The sequence below is a fragment of the Garra rufa genome, chromosome 13 (assembly GCF_049309525.1).
Source record: "Garra rufa chromosome 13, GarRuf1.0, whole genome shotgun sequence".
Lineage (NCBI taxonomy): Eukaryota > Metazoa > Chordata > Actinopteri > Cypriniformes > Cyprinidae > Garra > Garra rufa.
In genome coordinates, this window is record NC_133373.1 from 22,363,065 (window position 1) to 22,377,869 (window position 14,805).

At 38.1% G+C, this 14,805-nt stretch overlaps 1 pseudogene; it reads left to right on the forward strand.

Moving 5' to 3' along the window:
• The first annotated feature begins 3,085 nt into the window (after positions 1–3,085).
• On the forward strand, positions 3,086–5,711 carry LOC141348442 (uncharacterized; annotated as a pseudogene).
• The last annotated feature ends 9,094 nt before the right edge of the window (positions 5,712–14,805 follow it).

Here is a 14,805-nt window from a genome sequence, read left to right on the forward strand (position 1 = left end):
CGCAGGAATTCAGTCGGCGCGCGACTCGTTATCTCTAGCTGTTGAGCGTACATCAGTTGTACACTCGTTTTTGCTGTGAAAAAATCATATGATATCACAGCATTAAGACAGGCTAGCACGGATGATGTATGGAGTGTACCTGAGTTCATGGCTTTTTTGAAACTTGAAGTTCAGAGCCGAGAAAGAGCACAGCAACTCACAAGACCCAACTGCGTACAAGCGGATGCCGTCCATAAACCGTTCAACAAGATAGCGTTAGGTAGTGAGTCACGGCCAAAGATACTGAGTACTCCATCAGCTGCTGCGCTGCACACAGCTTGCCCTGCAGTTCCAACAAGCTGTGTATTTTGTGACTGCACAACCCATAAGTCAGAGTGTTGTCCCGATTACTCAGTATCCGCATTCAAAGAGAAATTGAAAAAATTGGGCAGATGATTTGTATGTCTTGGTACAAGACACATAGCAAAATTCTGCAGAGTTAAAGGGGTTACATGTCCGCTCTGTAGTCGTCGCCATCATCAGTCTGTGTGTGAAAAATATGAAGAAAAACCAGAAACTTCTAGCACGACAGACACTGTGGTTTCATCTGTATCAAGTACAGTAAATATCAAATCAAAAGAACCAAACACAGTGTTGTTGCAGACAGCAAAGGCGTGGACTGAGGGTCCAGGAGGGAGAAAGATTGTACGGTGTTTGATAGACGGAGGTAGTCAATGAAGTTTTGTCCATGAAAGGCTGGTGAGACAAGAGACATTGAACCTCCACACCTTTGGCTCTCCCAACTCTGTGATGACCAAGCGCAACACTGTGAAGATGATCTTGGAAAATGTGTGGAACACACAACAAAAAATTGAGATTGAAGCTATTGAGACCCCACAAGTGTCCTCGGCTGTCATGAAGGTACCTGATGATCAAATTCAAAGGGTGATGAGAGAGAGAGGACTGCAGCTCGCAGATTTTCCGCTTGAGGGTGCTGACCCAGAACTTCTAGTGCTTATTGGAGCAGATTTCTACTGGAAGGTTTTGTCTGGGAAGATCGAGAGATTAACTGATTCCCTTGTGGCTCTGGACAGCGCCTTTGGCTGGGCCATTCAAGGTATTGTTTCAAACTCAAGTGAAATGGAAACCACGTGTATGCACATTAGTGTAGCAGAAGATAATCAGATCTCAAAGCAGTTACATGCGTTTTGGGAAATTGAAGCTCTCGGCATCGTCCATGACAAAACACCTAGTGTAGAAGAAGCTGAAGCGCTAGAGATATTTGAACGGACAGTGAGCTTTAAAGACGGGCGCTACCAAGTGGAGTTGCCATGGAAACAGGGCAGAGACTCATCAGAACTTAAAGACAACTGTAATGTTGCAAGAAGAAGGTTTGAAGCTCTCAAGAAAAGATTTAGAACTGATAATGTGCTCTATGAGAGATACAATGATGTGATTCAAGAATATCTGCAGCAAGGGATATGTGAAGAGGTGAAGGACACATCAACTGTAGAGCAGGCTAGCACAGTGAAGTATTACATGCCACACCATCCAGTAATCAGAGACGATAAGGAAACAACCAAACTGAGAATTGTGTTTGATGCGTCTTCACACAAAGAGGGTTCACCCTCCCTCAATGACTGCTTACTTAACGGGCCTAACTTAAACCCAGATTTACTTCATGTGCTTATTAAATTTCGCCTTCACAAGATTGCATTCACAGCTGATATTGCAAAGGCCTTTCTGCAAATAGGATTGAAAGAAAGGGATAGAGATGTTGTGAGGTTCTTATGGACCCATGATCCCTCATCACAGAACTCTGAAAGGGAGCCTTGCATCATGAGAATGAACAGAGTTGTGTTTGGAGTTGCGTCTAGCCCTTTTCTGCTAGCAGCGACAATTAGAACTCATCTTAAACAGTATGGGTCTGAACCAAGTGTGCCGTAGGTGTCCTGAAAAGTGAAGCCAAAAGTTTTTGATCGTCCCCCGGTGGCTGGCTGCAGTATAGGTCATAAACCCCGCCCTCTCCATGTAATCTAATGGGATGTGAGCCAAACTAAATAATCGAATTACACTTCAAATATTTTTTTTCAAAAAATGATTTCCATCGTGTGAAGTAGTTCTTATAATGCTGATTCATGATTAGGTGTTCGTTTTCCTAATAAGTTCGCTTTTAAGTAGTTGTTTGATGCTATAAAAACGGGGTGTGGTGTCATGATTGTGATCGTGCGATTGGGTCTGTGGGAGTTTGGGCGGGATTTTGATACCACGGCTCCGCCTCACGACTCTACTGCGCAGACTCTGGCTCCAAACGAATCTCTACTGCGCATGCTCTGGCTCCAAATGACGTAATTTCCCCCAAGATGGTAGCGGCCATATTGAGTTGTTTTGGCTTCACTTTTCTATAGTGGAAAGAAGCGGAGACGCGTTGTCCATCTTTTTTTACAGTCTATGGTCTGAACAGCCGGCAACTGTAGCACTTCTCCAGGAATCACTGTATGTGGATGATCTCATTGTGAGCTTGCCTGATGTAGATGAAGCTTGTTTTATCTCTGCACAAGCAAAGGGTATCTTGTCTGCCGCAGGAATGGAGCTATGGAAATGGTCTACAAATTCCTCTGACCTAAAAACGAGATGGATAAAAGACCAAATTGACAGCCCAGCAAATTCAGAGACACACAACACTGCATTGAAAGTGTTGGGACTAATATGGAGGCATGACCATGATGATTTTGTGTTCGACTTGAGACAAGTGCTGGATGTTCTGGAAAGGAAAGAGAGTACTAGGAGGAGTGTACTTCAAATTTCATCACGTATCTTTGATCCAATAGGTTTCCTAACACCCTATACTATCCGTGTAAAATGTCTGTTCCAAGAAATGTGGGAGCGAGGTCTCAAATGGGATGAAGAACTACCCCCAGATTTAGCACACAAATGGAAGCAGTGGTGTGATGAGTTACCGCAACTACACCTAGTGGCCATACCCAGATGGTACAACATATTGACAGACTAGCAAGAGAAGACGAGACTCCATGTGTTTTGCGATGCAAGTGAAAGAGCGTACTGTGCAGTCGGATATCTACAAGGCAAGAGTGAGAATGCAGAAATGATTTCAACTCTGGTAGCCTCAAAGTCCAGAGTTGCACCACTAAAGAAAATTACGCTTCCTCGACTGGAGCTAATGGGAGCCTTGATAGGAGCCAGGCTAGCTCATAATCTGTTAAAGGCTCTAAAGATCAGAGAAAACCATCTCCATATGTGGACAGACTCAATGATAGTCTTGAACTGGATCCGTAGTTCGGCACAGAAATGGAAGCCCTTTGTGGCAAATCGAGTGACGGAGATTCAAGGCCTCACTAAACCAGAATCATGGTCACACTGCGATGGCAAACACAATCCGGCAGACCTGCCAACAAGAGGACAAGCTGTCAACAGTTTGATTGATAATCAGTTGTGGTGGAATGGACCTGATTTTCTCCAGTCAGCGAATCCAGTAGTCTCAGCAGACGTAGAGCTTCCAGATGGAGAGGTAAATGCAGAACTCAGATCTAAATTCCAAGTTGCAGTGCAGTTTAGCAGCACAGAAAAAATAGAGCCGTTGTTTGATCTATGCAGATACAGATATTCTCAGAATAACAGCATGGGTACAGAGATTCGTCACCAATACACGCTCAAGCATAAAGAACCGTGGAGAGCTTTCTGCAGAAGAGTTAATAGCAGCTGAAGTGTACTGGGTTAGAATGACTCAAGAGGAGACATTTGAAAGAGAAACATTTGAAACATAAAGACTCAAAGATCAAGGAACTCAAACCATTCATTGATGAGAAGGGTCTGATCAGTGTGGGGGGAAGACTGCAGCTATCTGATCTCAACTTTAGAGAGCAGCACCCATGGATACTACCTGCTAAACACAGGTATTGTGAGCTTTTGATTCAAAGGTGTCATGAGAACAGTTTACATTCAGGTACACGAGATACACTCATGCAGGTCAGAGACAGATTTTGGATCTTGAAGGGTAGACAGCTCGTCAAGCAGATAGTCGGAAGGTGTCCTGTCTGCAAGAGGTTTAAGGCTAAGCCAGCTCAACAGGCTACCGCACCCTTACCAAGTGACAGAGTCATTGAATCGCCCCCATTTGAAACCACGGGTGTAGATTTTGCAGGGCCACTCATGGTGAAGACCAGCAGTGTTGGGGTTAGTTACTCAAAAAAGTAATATATTACATATTACATATTACTCTCAAAAATAGTAATGCCTTACTTTACTTTATTACTCCCTGGAGAAAGTAACTAGTTATATTACTAGTTATATTACTAGTTACTTTTTTTTTTCTTACACAAAAAAACTGTTATTCTAAACAAAAAAGCATGACCTACTGCGTGCATCCAGTGCATACGCGATCTCATAAAGCTCTTATAACACAATGGATATTATGCACAATTAATCTTTAATAAAGGTCTACGTGTGTTGTGATTCGTAAGCACGCAATATTCAGCACTGTTCAAAACTTTTAAGCAGTGAGTGAATTCTATCTTAAACACCATTGATTGGCGATGCGTTCCAAAAATCAGCAGATGGCTACATTGCTCATGCTGCAAACAAGTTTTAAATCGAAACTGCCTATTCTTGCTCTTACTAATCATATATGTTGTTCTTGCTGCTTTTGTGCAATAGATGAATAACTTTTTTTTTTATTATTATATTTTATGTTTAGATATTTCTATATTGCGGGAGTCCCGCGAATCATTTTATTTTCCCGCATCCCGCACACACACACACACGAGTCTCTACCCGCCCGCACCAGCACACGCACTTGTCCATCAAGTTTTGTCCCGCGCCGCACTCTGTTGCGCTGGGTCCCGCGGCTGCCGGGTGTCGACCAATCGGTGATGGTAATTTAATGATACCTCGTGCCAAACCCAGACCAATCACTGTTCCATTCACGCCCCCCTCCCCTTCCCTTCTGTTCTCTGTGTTGTCGTGTGCCTTGTGTGTGATGAAGGTGCTACTGGCAAATGTAACGCAAGTAACTAGCTCGGGAAAACTGTAATAATATTACAATTTTCATACGAGTAATGCCTTACACTACTAGTTACTGAAAAAAGTAATATTATTACAGTAACGCGTTACTTTGTAACGCGTTACACCCAACACTGAAGACCAGTAATGGTACCACTAAAGCCTACATAGCACTCTTCACTTGTGCGGTCACTAGGGCCATACATTTGGAACTAGTCTCAAATCAAAGTACAGAGAACTTCCTGTTAGCATTAAAGAGGTTCATTTCAAGGAGGGGACTTTGCAAGGTCATATATTCAGATAACGCAAAGACCTTCAAACGAGCAGATCAGGATCTGAAGGAGCTTTGGAAGTCATTCAAAGAGCCTGATCTCCAAATTTTCTTCGCTGAAAGGGGAATAACTTGGAAGTACATAGTTGAGCGAGCAGCCTGGTGGGGTGGTTTCTGGGAACGTCTTGTGAGGTCAACAAAGTCGTGCCTTAAGAGAGTCTTAGGGAAAGCCTCATTAAATTTCGAAGAGTTAGCCACCATCTTAACTGAAGTAGAGGCTGTGCTAAATTCAAGACCTCTCACTTATGTTTACAATGAGCTGAATGAACCTCAGCCATTGACTCCTGCTCATTTTCTGGTCGGCAACCGACTTACATCTTTGCCACCTAAAACCATTGCATCTAACCTGCAACCTCAGCTGCGCAGAGTCGAGAGACCTTGACAAAAAGATGGAAATACAGTCAGAGGCTGTTGAATGAAATTTGGACTCGTTGGCGCAAGGACTACTTGATGAATTTAAGGTCTGCTCACCAACGTGTAAACACCACTGCAGAGGCACTGAAGGTGGGAGAAGTCGTTCCTCATAGGAGAGGACAAGATGCCACGACAGACGTGGAAGACAGGGAGGATTGAAGATGTTTTCCTGGGGAGAGACGGATTGAATCGTGCATGTTCTGTACGCACTTCCCTTGGAACGGTGTTAAGGCGACCAGTACAGTTACTGTATCCTTTGGAAATTAATAATTAGTAAAGAGTAGAGTGATGAACTATGGTTCATCGGGGGGGAGGATGTTGCAATTTATTAGTTGCAATTAATTAACACTGAAGAATAAATTTGAGTTATAAGAGTTTGATTTGCCTTAATGATTTGATTGTTGTTAACCTTTACAATATATTCAAACGAACTACATTTCCCATGAGCAGCAGGGCGGGTGACGAATAAAGAAGGAAATGCTGGGAGCATTCGAGAGAGAGCCGTCAATTTTTTTCGTTAATACTTCTATCGCCATTTGTTTTCTCTTGAACTTTGTTCAGTAAAGTTCCAGCAACAGAAAGATTCCCGTCTCATTCTTTGCTTCAAAATATTTCAAGTACCTTCAAATTTAAATGTAGTACCTACTGAAGCAGTATGCCATTTCGGATGCAGCTTGAGCCAGTAAGGGCTGGCTCAAACTGCGGCATCGGCATCTCGCAGCGGCACTTCCGGCGGCATGTCGAGATGCCGCTGTTTTTCTCCGGCAGGTGCCGCTACAGCGGCATCTCCAGATGCCAGAGCGGCATCGGCATCTCGCAGCGGCATCTAGCAGCGGCATAGCAGCGGCATCGGCATCTCGCAGCGGCAGCGGCATCTAGCAGCGGCATAGCAGCGGCATCGGCATCTCGCAGCGGCATCTAGCAGCGGCATAGCAGCGGCATCGGCATCTAGCAGCGGCATCTCACGCCGGCATGTCAAGCAGGCGTACTTTCTTCTTATTAAAAAAAAAATAAATACATTTCAACAAAATAACATAATATACTACAGGACTGTCATTTCTTAAGTATTTATCATATAATGTGTAATACTGATGCTGGATCAGAGCATGTGTGTGTGTGTATAGGATCCAGCAGTAAGTGTGTATTAATTTTTCATTTTCAGTTCGTTTCAGTGCCAACAAAGTTAGTAGATCACAAACGATAATAAATAAAAAAATGCAGTGTTTTTAATGTATTTGTCTATTTCAAATACTGCTTTGAAATGTTACTACTTATGAATATAAAATGTTAATACAGAAATTAGTTTGTTATGCTGCACAAAACAGATATCGCAGCTCTTATAGCCTAAAATATACTTAATGTCACTCGTTGTAATTGCATTTAGTAACAATTCATTTAGAGAGCTCTATAATTAAATTCCTGCTAGTAACAATTCCAAACAAAGAGCTCTTTAAATTATATTTTACTATTTACAATTACAATTAAAGAGCTCTCTAATTAAATTCTTACTAGTAACAATTCCCATTAGGGAGTTCTACAAATGTATTTTTACTAGTCATATGTCTCCATTGACTTCCATTTATTTTTAATTACAGAGCTTAACAACATAATTTCTACTAGTAAGAATTTCAGTTAAAGAGCTCTACAATTGAATTCCTACTAGTAACAATTACAATTAGAGAGCTCTTTAAATCAATGTTTACTAGTAATAATTCCAATAGCTCTTTAATTCAGTTTTTACTAGTAAGAATTCCTATTAGAGAGCTCTCGAATTCAATTGTCACTAGTAAGAACTTAATTAGACAGCTCTTTAATTCAATTACAGAGCTCTGCAATTAAACATATCTTTAATGTGTTTTTTACTGGTAAAAATTGAATTGTAGAGCTGTGTAACTGCATTTTTATTAGTAATAATTAAATTAGAGAGCTCTCAAATTGGAATTGTAACTAAACTGAATTAGAGAGCTCTGCAATTGGAATTATTACTAGTAAAAATTGATTTAGAGAGCTCTCTAATTGGAATTGTTACTAGTAATAATTAAATTGTAGAGCTCTGTAATTAAAAATGAATGGAAGACAATGGAGACATATGAATGGTAGAAATTAATTTGTAGAGCTCCCTAACTGGAATTGTTACTACTACGAATTGAATTAGAGAGCTCTGTAATTGGAATTGTTAGTAATACAGTTTTTTTACAATCGTTTTTTTGCACTAATAACAGAACTGTAATATCATTTTTCAAAACTCTAGATACAAAACTCAAAACAGTCATTATTTGTAACACAGGCTGTTCAGTGTTCAAAACTTTGCATATTGCATTCATATCTTTAAAGAAGCCTTGCATTAGCAGAAGCATTGTTTCAAAAAACGAATTTATAATGAAATATCGTAGGAACATTACTTTAGATCACCCATACACGAGTTACCCATAGTTTCAATGTGTTTTTGCAAGTACAATCATTAAATATAGCTGTACAAAATATGTGATACAGGTTTCATTTTTTTTTTTTTTTTTTAATGTAGACTGAGAACAGTACAGACACAGTGGTATCATTGAAATACTGTAATGTGGAATTTACTGATAAAATAAATCTCAGCATGACCAGCTAAAACCAGGCTGGCAAAAACAGCCAAACAGCCTAGGCTGGTTTTAGATGTTTTTTTTCAGCAGGGTTAGTTTGTGTACCAACATTCTTGATACATTCTTTTTACCAGGGTAGCCATTAACTCATTAAAAGCCCAAAAGCGATAACATAAAAATGACATCTTGCACTCAGTAATGTTAAATATGAAAATGTGTTCTGTAAAAGAGGTACATAGGGCCATAGAAACAATATCTGATAAAGAATGAAATATGACATCCATAGATACACAGTAAAAAAAAAAAAAAAAAAAGGTACTGCAGAGGTTCAATTTTGTTCCTGGTCAACAAAACATATAAAGGTACCTTTAAAGGTACACAATGGGTCCTTATTGTACAATTATGTACCCAAAAAATTGTACCCTTGGTAACACCCCAGTGACAGCTACTTGTACCCTAAAAGGTATAGTTTTGTTCCTTTTTTTTCTGGGAGTGTAGTCCATCTGGGTCATATTCTGTGGTAACTGGTGTCAAATGATCTTTCCTGAAACATGCACTATTTTCCATAAAAGCTATGCTTCAAGGGTAATGCAACAGTTACTTATCATTTTAAGCAGATGTATCAACTGATAGTTTAATCTCTGTAATGCAATTAATGCACACTCATCTCAAGATGTAATTTCAAATTTCAAAACGGCTTGACATTGTATGTAATACAAATCATATATTTTATTAAGGAATGTGATCTTCTAACTTCGTAAACATAACTGTGATATTGACACATACTTATTGCTGGAGATAGCCTATAGCCACACAGCCACAGCCAGCCAGCCACACACACAGCGCCACGCACACGCACGTTCTGATCCAGCATCAGTATAAACACATTATATGATAAATACTTAAGAAATGACAGTCCTGTGGTATATTATGTTATTTTGTTGAAATGTATTTTTTTTTTTAATAAGAAGAAAGTACGCCTGCTGGACATGCCGGCGTGAGATGCCGCTGCTAGATGCCGCTGTGAGATGCCGATGCCGCTGCGAGATGCCGCTGTAGCGGCACCTGCCGGAGAAATACAGCGGCATCTCGACATGCCGCCGGAAGTGCCGCTGCGAGATGCCGATGCCGCAGTTTGAGCCAGCCCTCTCTCGCTTGAGTGTCGCACAACTCTGAACTGAAATTTAATGACATCAAGGCTGTAATGTGATTGGTCAAGGCACACGTGACCGTTACGCTTTCTCCAATAGTAAGTTATACAGACTTTCTCATCTCCCAATAGTAAGAAAATCAAACAACTGTTTCTTGAAGTGTCCTTCTGAGTCATCATCACGTGCCCACACAGAGGCACCGTCATCATGCAAAGAATCTGTGCAAAGGATTCAAGTGTCCATCAGTTGTACCCTTCGAAATCCTTCATTCCAAAGGGCCCTTTGAAGTGGCTAGTTAAGCACTTTGGTTTGGAACTACACTTCAATATGGCGGCCATGAATTTTTTTTAACTCCGAAGTGCCCTTCGGAGAGCGATATATCCTGTTTGGAATGCACTGTATGTCTTGAAGAACTTGATTAGCTTGTTCAGGTGTGTTTGATTAGGATTGGAGCTAAACTCTGCGGGCTGTGGTCCTCCAGGACCGAAGTTGCCTATCCCTGATCTGAAGGGTGATAAACATTCATTGATGATTAACATTATTACTTAATACGTATCAACTAATTATCTGTCCCTTCCTCTCTACATATATTATTTAAGCTTCAGTATGACATTAGTTTAGAATAACCATGAGATGGTTAGTTCTCCTTTATTCTTAATTTCTTACTGTCTCCATATCTCTATTTTAATCTTGGGTTCATGTTTACTTATTTGTTTGGTGTTATCTTGATTTCACTATATGTTAAAAGTTAATTTACTTTCTTTTGGGCCCTTCATTTCCATTATAAGCTGTTGCTTTGTTCCTTTGTTAGATCAGTTTTAGTTTTATCTTGATTTCCTTGTTTCAACATTTGTTGTTTGACCTCATTTGTTTTGTTAAGTTGATTCTCTTTGGGTTCAAATAAAAACCTTGCTTGTGTTTCCCTCCTGACCCTTGATCCCTCACACACAAAAACAGGCCAAAGAAAGCCAGGATGACCAGTTTCTGCTTTACACTGACTAGGCATGGGATGATAACCGGTTTCAAGGTTTACCGCGGTTTGAAAAAGGCACGGTTTCAAAACCGGAAACAAAAAAAGTTATACCGTTCCTACGATATGCGCATTTTCTGTGTCAAAGTGAAAGCGCAGGACTCCCTACTAGGTTGTGTGTGTGCGTCCCTGCAGAGAAAACAATGCAGCCCCTCCCCCACCGGTTAGTGCTCAGGCGCGTGTCTGTGTTTGTGCACGTGATCCACAGTCAGTGAGATTCAGCAGTAATATAAGTTCAGGACGGCCAAAGGAGGTGAACCCCCACAACACAGAGTGGGGAATAGCAGACTATATGTACTAATTTTACGTTTCTGTGAACTTTAGCACAACAATTAAGTTAAAGTGAAATCACGTCTTTGCTTTTAAGCCTTCTGTCACGTTAAAGGTGCAGTGTGTAGGTTTTGTGGCATCTAGCGGCGAGATTGTGAATTGCAGCAGAGTACCGCTCACCCCTCCCTTTACAGAACTACGGAAGCCGATACAGGATTTAAATCTCACCTTTTTTTTGACAGCAACGAATAGTGAGATTTCTTTTAAAATGTAATTTAAGGAATTATATTAACTTTATCATTCAATAAAACTATGTTATTGTGAATATTACTTGTTCATCATTGTGTCAGTGTTTTTTTCGCAAGCTGATTCTATGTTAATAAAAACATAATGGTTAATTAAGGTCTTTATGCACCCCTGAAAACATAGTTATTGCACCACTGTCTAGAGATCATCTTAAATATTACACGGGGCACCTTTAACACAAGTGACTGCAATTTAATTTAATTAAGAAGATTCAATTATTTATTTTAATTATTTTGCCTTCTGTTCCATGTTACAAAATGTTCTATATGTTTCCTAAAATAAAATATACTGTAATCCGTTTGGGGAAAAAAAGGTTGTTTTTTTTACCCAGACATTTAAATGTAACATTGTAGAGCAGTGATTACAATACCGTAATACCGTGAAACCGTGATATTTTTATCCAAGGTTATCATACCGTCAGAATCTTATACCGGCCCATGCCTAACACTGACATTTGGTGGCAAAACTATTAAAAAGACTTTTAGAATTTCACTCTTTCTAAAGAACACTTGCACCCTCTTGTGGATCTGCTGGAGGACACACACTGGGTGGAAGGTTTTGTGTACCCAACACTGACACAGATGAGTCTAGACGTGGTGAACATGCATGTATCCAAACTCAAAAGAGAGCTGAACTCACGTTTTAGTGACATAAACACAAGATCTGCTAAAACTGACTGTGTCCTTTGGGATGTGAGTGATAGCAGTATAACACTTCCTACTACATTTCAGGAATAACTGATGGGTGTGATGCACAGGAGTCTCATTTAAGGGTACAATTTAAATTATTATCTGTATATCATTATATTATTTTATATTCAATTTTTTTATTTTTTTTATAACTATTTCTGTCATCACAAGCCATTTTTAAGTTGCAATTGCATTTTGTCACAATTTGTTGTAATTTAATCATTTAACAAAATGATAATTTAAGAATTTTAGTTATAGCCTGACTAGTAGATATGTTATCATACATTATGTCATAAATCCAAAATTTTATTTTATTTTTTTACCAGAAATGACACAGGCTTCTCCCAAAAGATAATAAGATGATGTACAAGAGGCATAATTGTGGAAAAAAATATTTCTCAGCTTTTATTTACATTTGAACAAAAAGTGGAATGTCCAAAATTATGCGTATTGCATACTATTGCATACTGTCACAGTATATGGGAAAATCTGAAGTTCTATACCATTCCAAATAGTTCCAAGTAATCCAAGCTGTTCTAAAGCATCCTAATTACCCTGATTCATTGGGAACAGCAGTTTTAATCAAATAAAATTAATTAAATAAAAGATGAGTAATAATTTTTTTCACAATGATGCCTCTTGTACATCATCTTATTATCTTCTGGGAGACATCTGTGTCATTTCTAATTTAAAAAAAAAACTTGCTGGTTGAATAAAAGTAACTTTAAGCCAGAATTTGCCAGGGGTATAAATAATTTCGGGCTTGACTGTATCTGAAATGTGCCTGCTCCTATCCTTTTAATAAATCTGTAATAATTTACTGGATATACCACAAGCGGATTAATCAACATTATTTTCTTAAACAGCCACATTTAAAAGTACATAAATCAAATGTTAAATATGTAAAGAGTACTGTTATTCATTTTTCAAATTACTCATTTAATTATTCTGATATTGTGACTCACTCCATGCGGATAAAATGTAGTTAATTAAATATAATTAATATAATTAATTAAAAACATTCCTCAGACAGACTCACTAATTGATTCGAATTGACAAAAAGTGCTTAGTCTTACCTTAACCATAATAACAGACTTTTTTTACTCTGCAATGGGTTAGAAGTAACAGATAAATTAACCATAGTAACAGTGTTAGCATGCGCTTCAGTCACATGTGGGTTGTTAACGTGACATGTCCCACAAGATACTTATGAATAAAAGCTGCAGTTTTATTCGATTTATACAACTTTTGAGCCAAATGTCAAAATTGTCCTATGGTGTGACTGTCTCAAGCATGGTTCAATAAATGATACATTTGATACATTTTGTCTATGAAAACCATGTCCTCTGGTGTGACACCATACCGATTTTAAATCGGCCAATTCCAGAAAAAAAGTAGTTGAAGGACCCCATTCATGGTTATGTTACTGAAGCCCTGTGAAGCCCATGACATGTGCACATGGTAATTTTTTGTCAGAATTGTTCAAATATTTTACTTTTTTGGAACCACTACAAAAAAGTGTTACTGTCAGTTTTGTTGTCCTTTGGTGTGACACCTCTAAATTATATTTTTTTTAATAAAAAACGTATGTTTAACTACATAATCATGGAAAATTACGCAAATGTGTTTTACAAACCGCTAATGACTGGTTAATTTGAAATAGCAGGGTCATTAATTGACACAAAAATGCTAAAATGTCCTTTGGAAAACAGGACCACAGGACAAAGATGTCACACCAGAGGACAATGTCTCTTTAAAGAGGCATTTTAAGTAATTCATTAAGATTTGTTAAACTGCGATTTGTTATTTTTTGATCATTAATTAATTAAACTATTTTCTGATGTTTTTGCAGAAAACCTCTCAGAATTAAAACAGAAAGAATTGAGGGAGAACATTTAGTGGAAGAGAGAGGACAGAAATATAGACGAACCAAAGTAATGCCTTAAAAAGAGAAGCCATGGTTTAAAAAAAAAAAGCCATTCACATCTTAATAAATATTTTTTGAATATCAATCATATTTCAGAAACATACTGATTGACTAAGAGACTGAATTTTGTTAATGAAAATTATTTTGTTTTGTTTAAAAAAACATGTTTGTATCAAAATTAAACTTCTTTTGATACAAACATGTTCAAAGTTAAATATAAATATTTGAATAACATTTCTGTCCTTTAGTGTGACGTAATGTCCTATGGTGTGACATATATAAAAGAACCACAGATTTTTATTTATCTCAATATATATATATATATATATATATATATATATATATATATATATATATATATATATATATAAATCAATTGAGTAATAGGGAGATAAAAAAAAATATCAATCATCTTAAAATTGTATAATTTTCAGCAGTTTTGAACAGATGGAATCAAAGTTTGTCTTGTTGTCAACGTTTGTTTTGAAATTGTCCAACAAGTCATGGGGGGAAAATTGTTAATTATAATTTCATATTAAATAAATAACATTATATAAAAAATAAGTTAACAGTGAAGATAAATCTTTCTCGTGCAGTTTGTACATTATTTAAAGTTTTTTTTTCGTAATTTTTGCTATGTCACACCATAGGATAAATTTATGGTACAGTAAAAATGTAAAAAAAAAAAAAAAAGAAAAAAAAAGTTAGTTACCCTTTATATTTTCTCAAAGATCAGACTTTACATAAATATATGCATTTCTTCTTCAAAAAGTTTTTTTATTTTAATTGTTTTTTTTTTTTTTTTACAAAAAAAAAGCATTTACTGGCTATTTGTCAGCTGCCCATATGCAGGTTTAGTTGTTGGTTCACGAACTAGAAATCCTTCAACTCAAGAGTTACGTTTATTAATATTAATTAGGTTATGTGATTGGACGCTGCATCAAAAGTGACCACCCTACGTCACTGTCGTCTGATTAATATTCATACAGGCCAAGCCTTCGCCATAGTAGTGTAAATGCTCTTTCTGGTTGTAATGAAGTCTCGTTCTTCGCCGCTGGATGGCACATGAATACTCCTCCTCCTCACTTCATTGCGCAGTTTGGATCA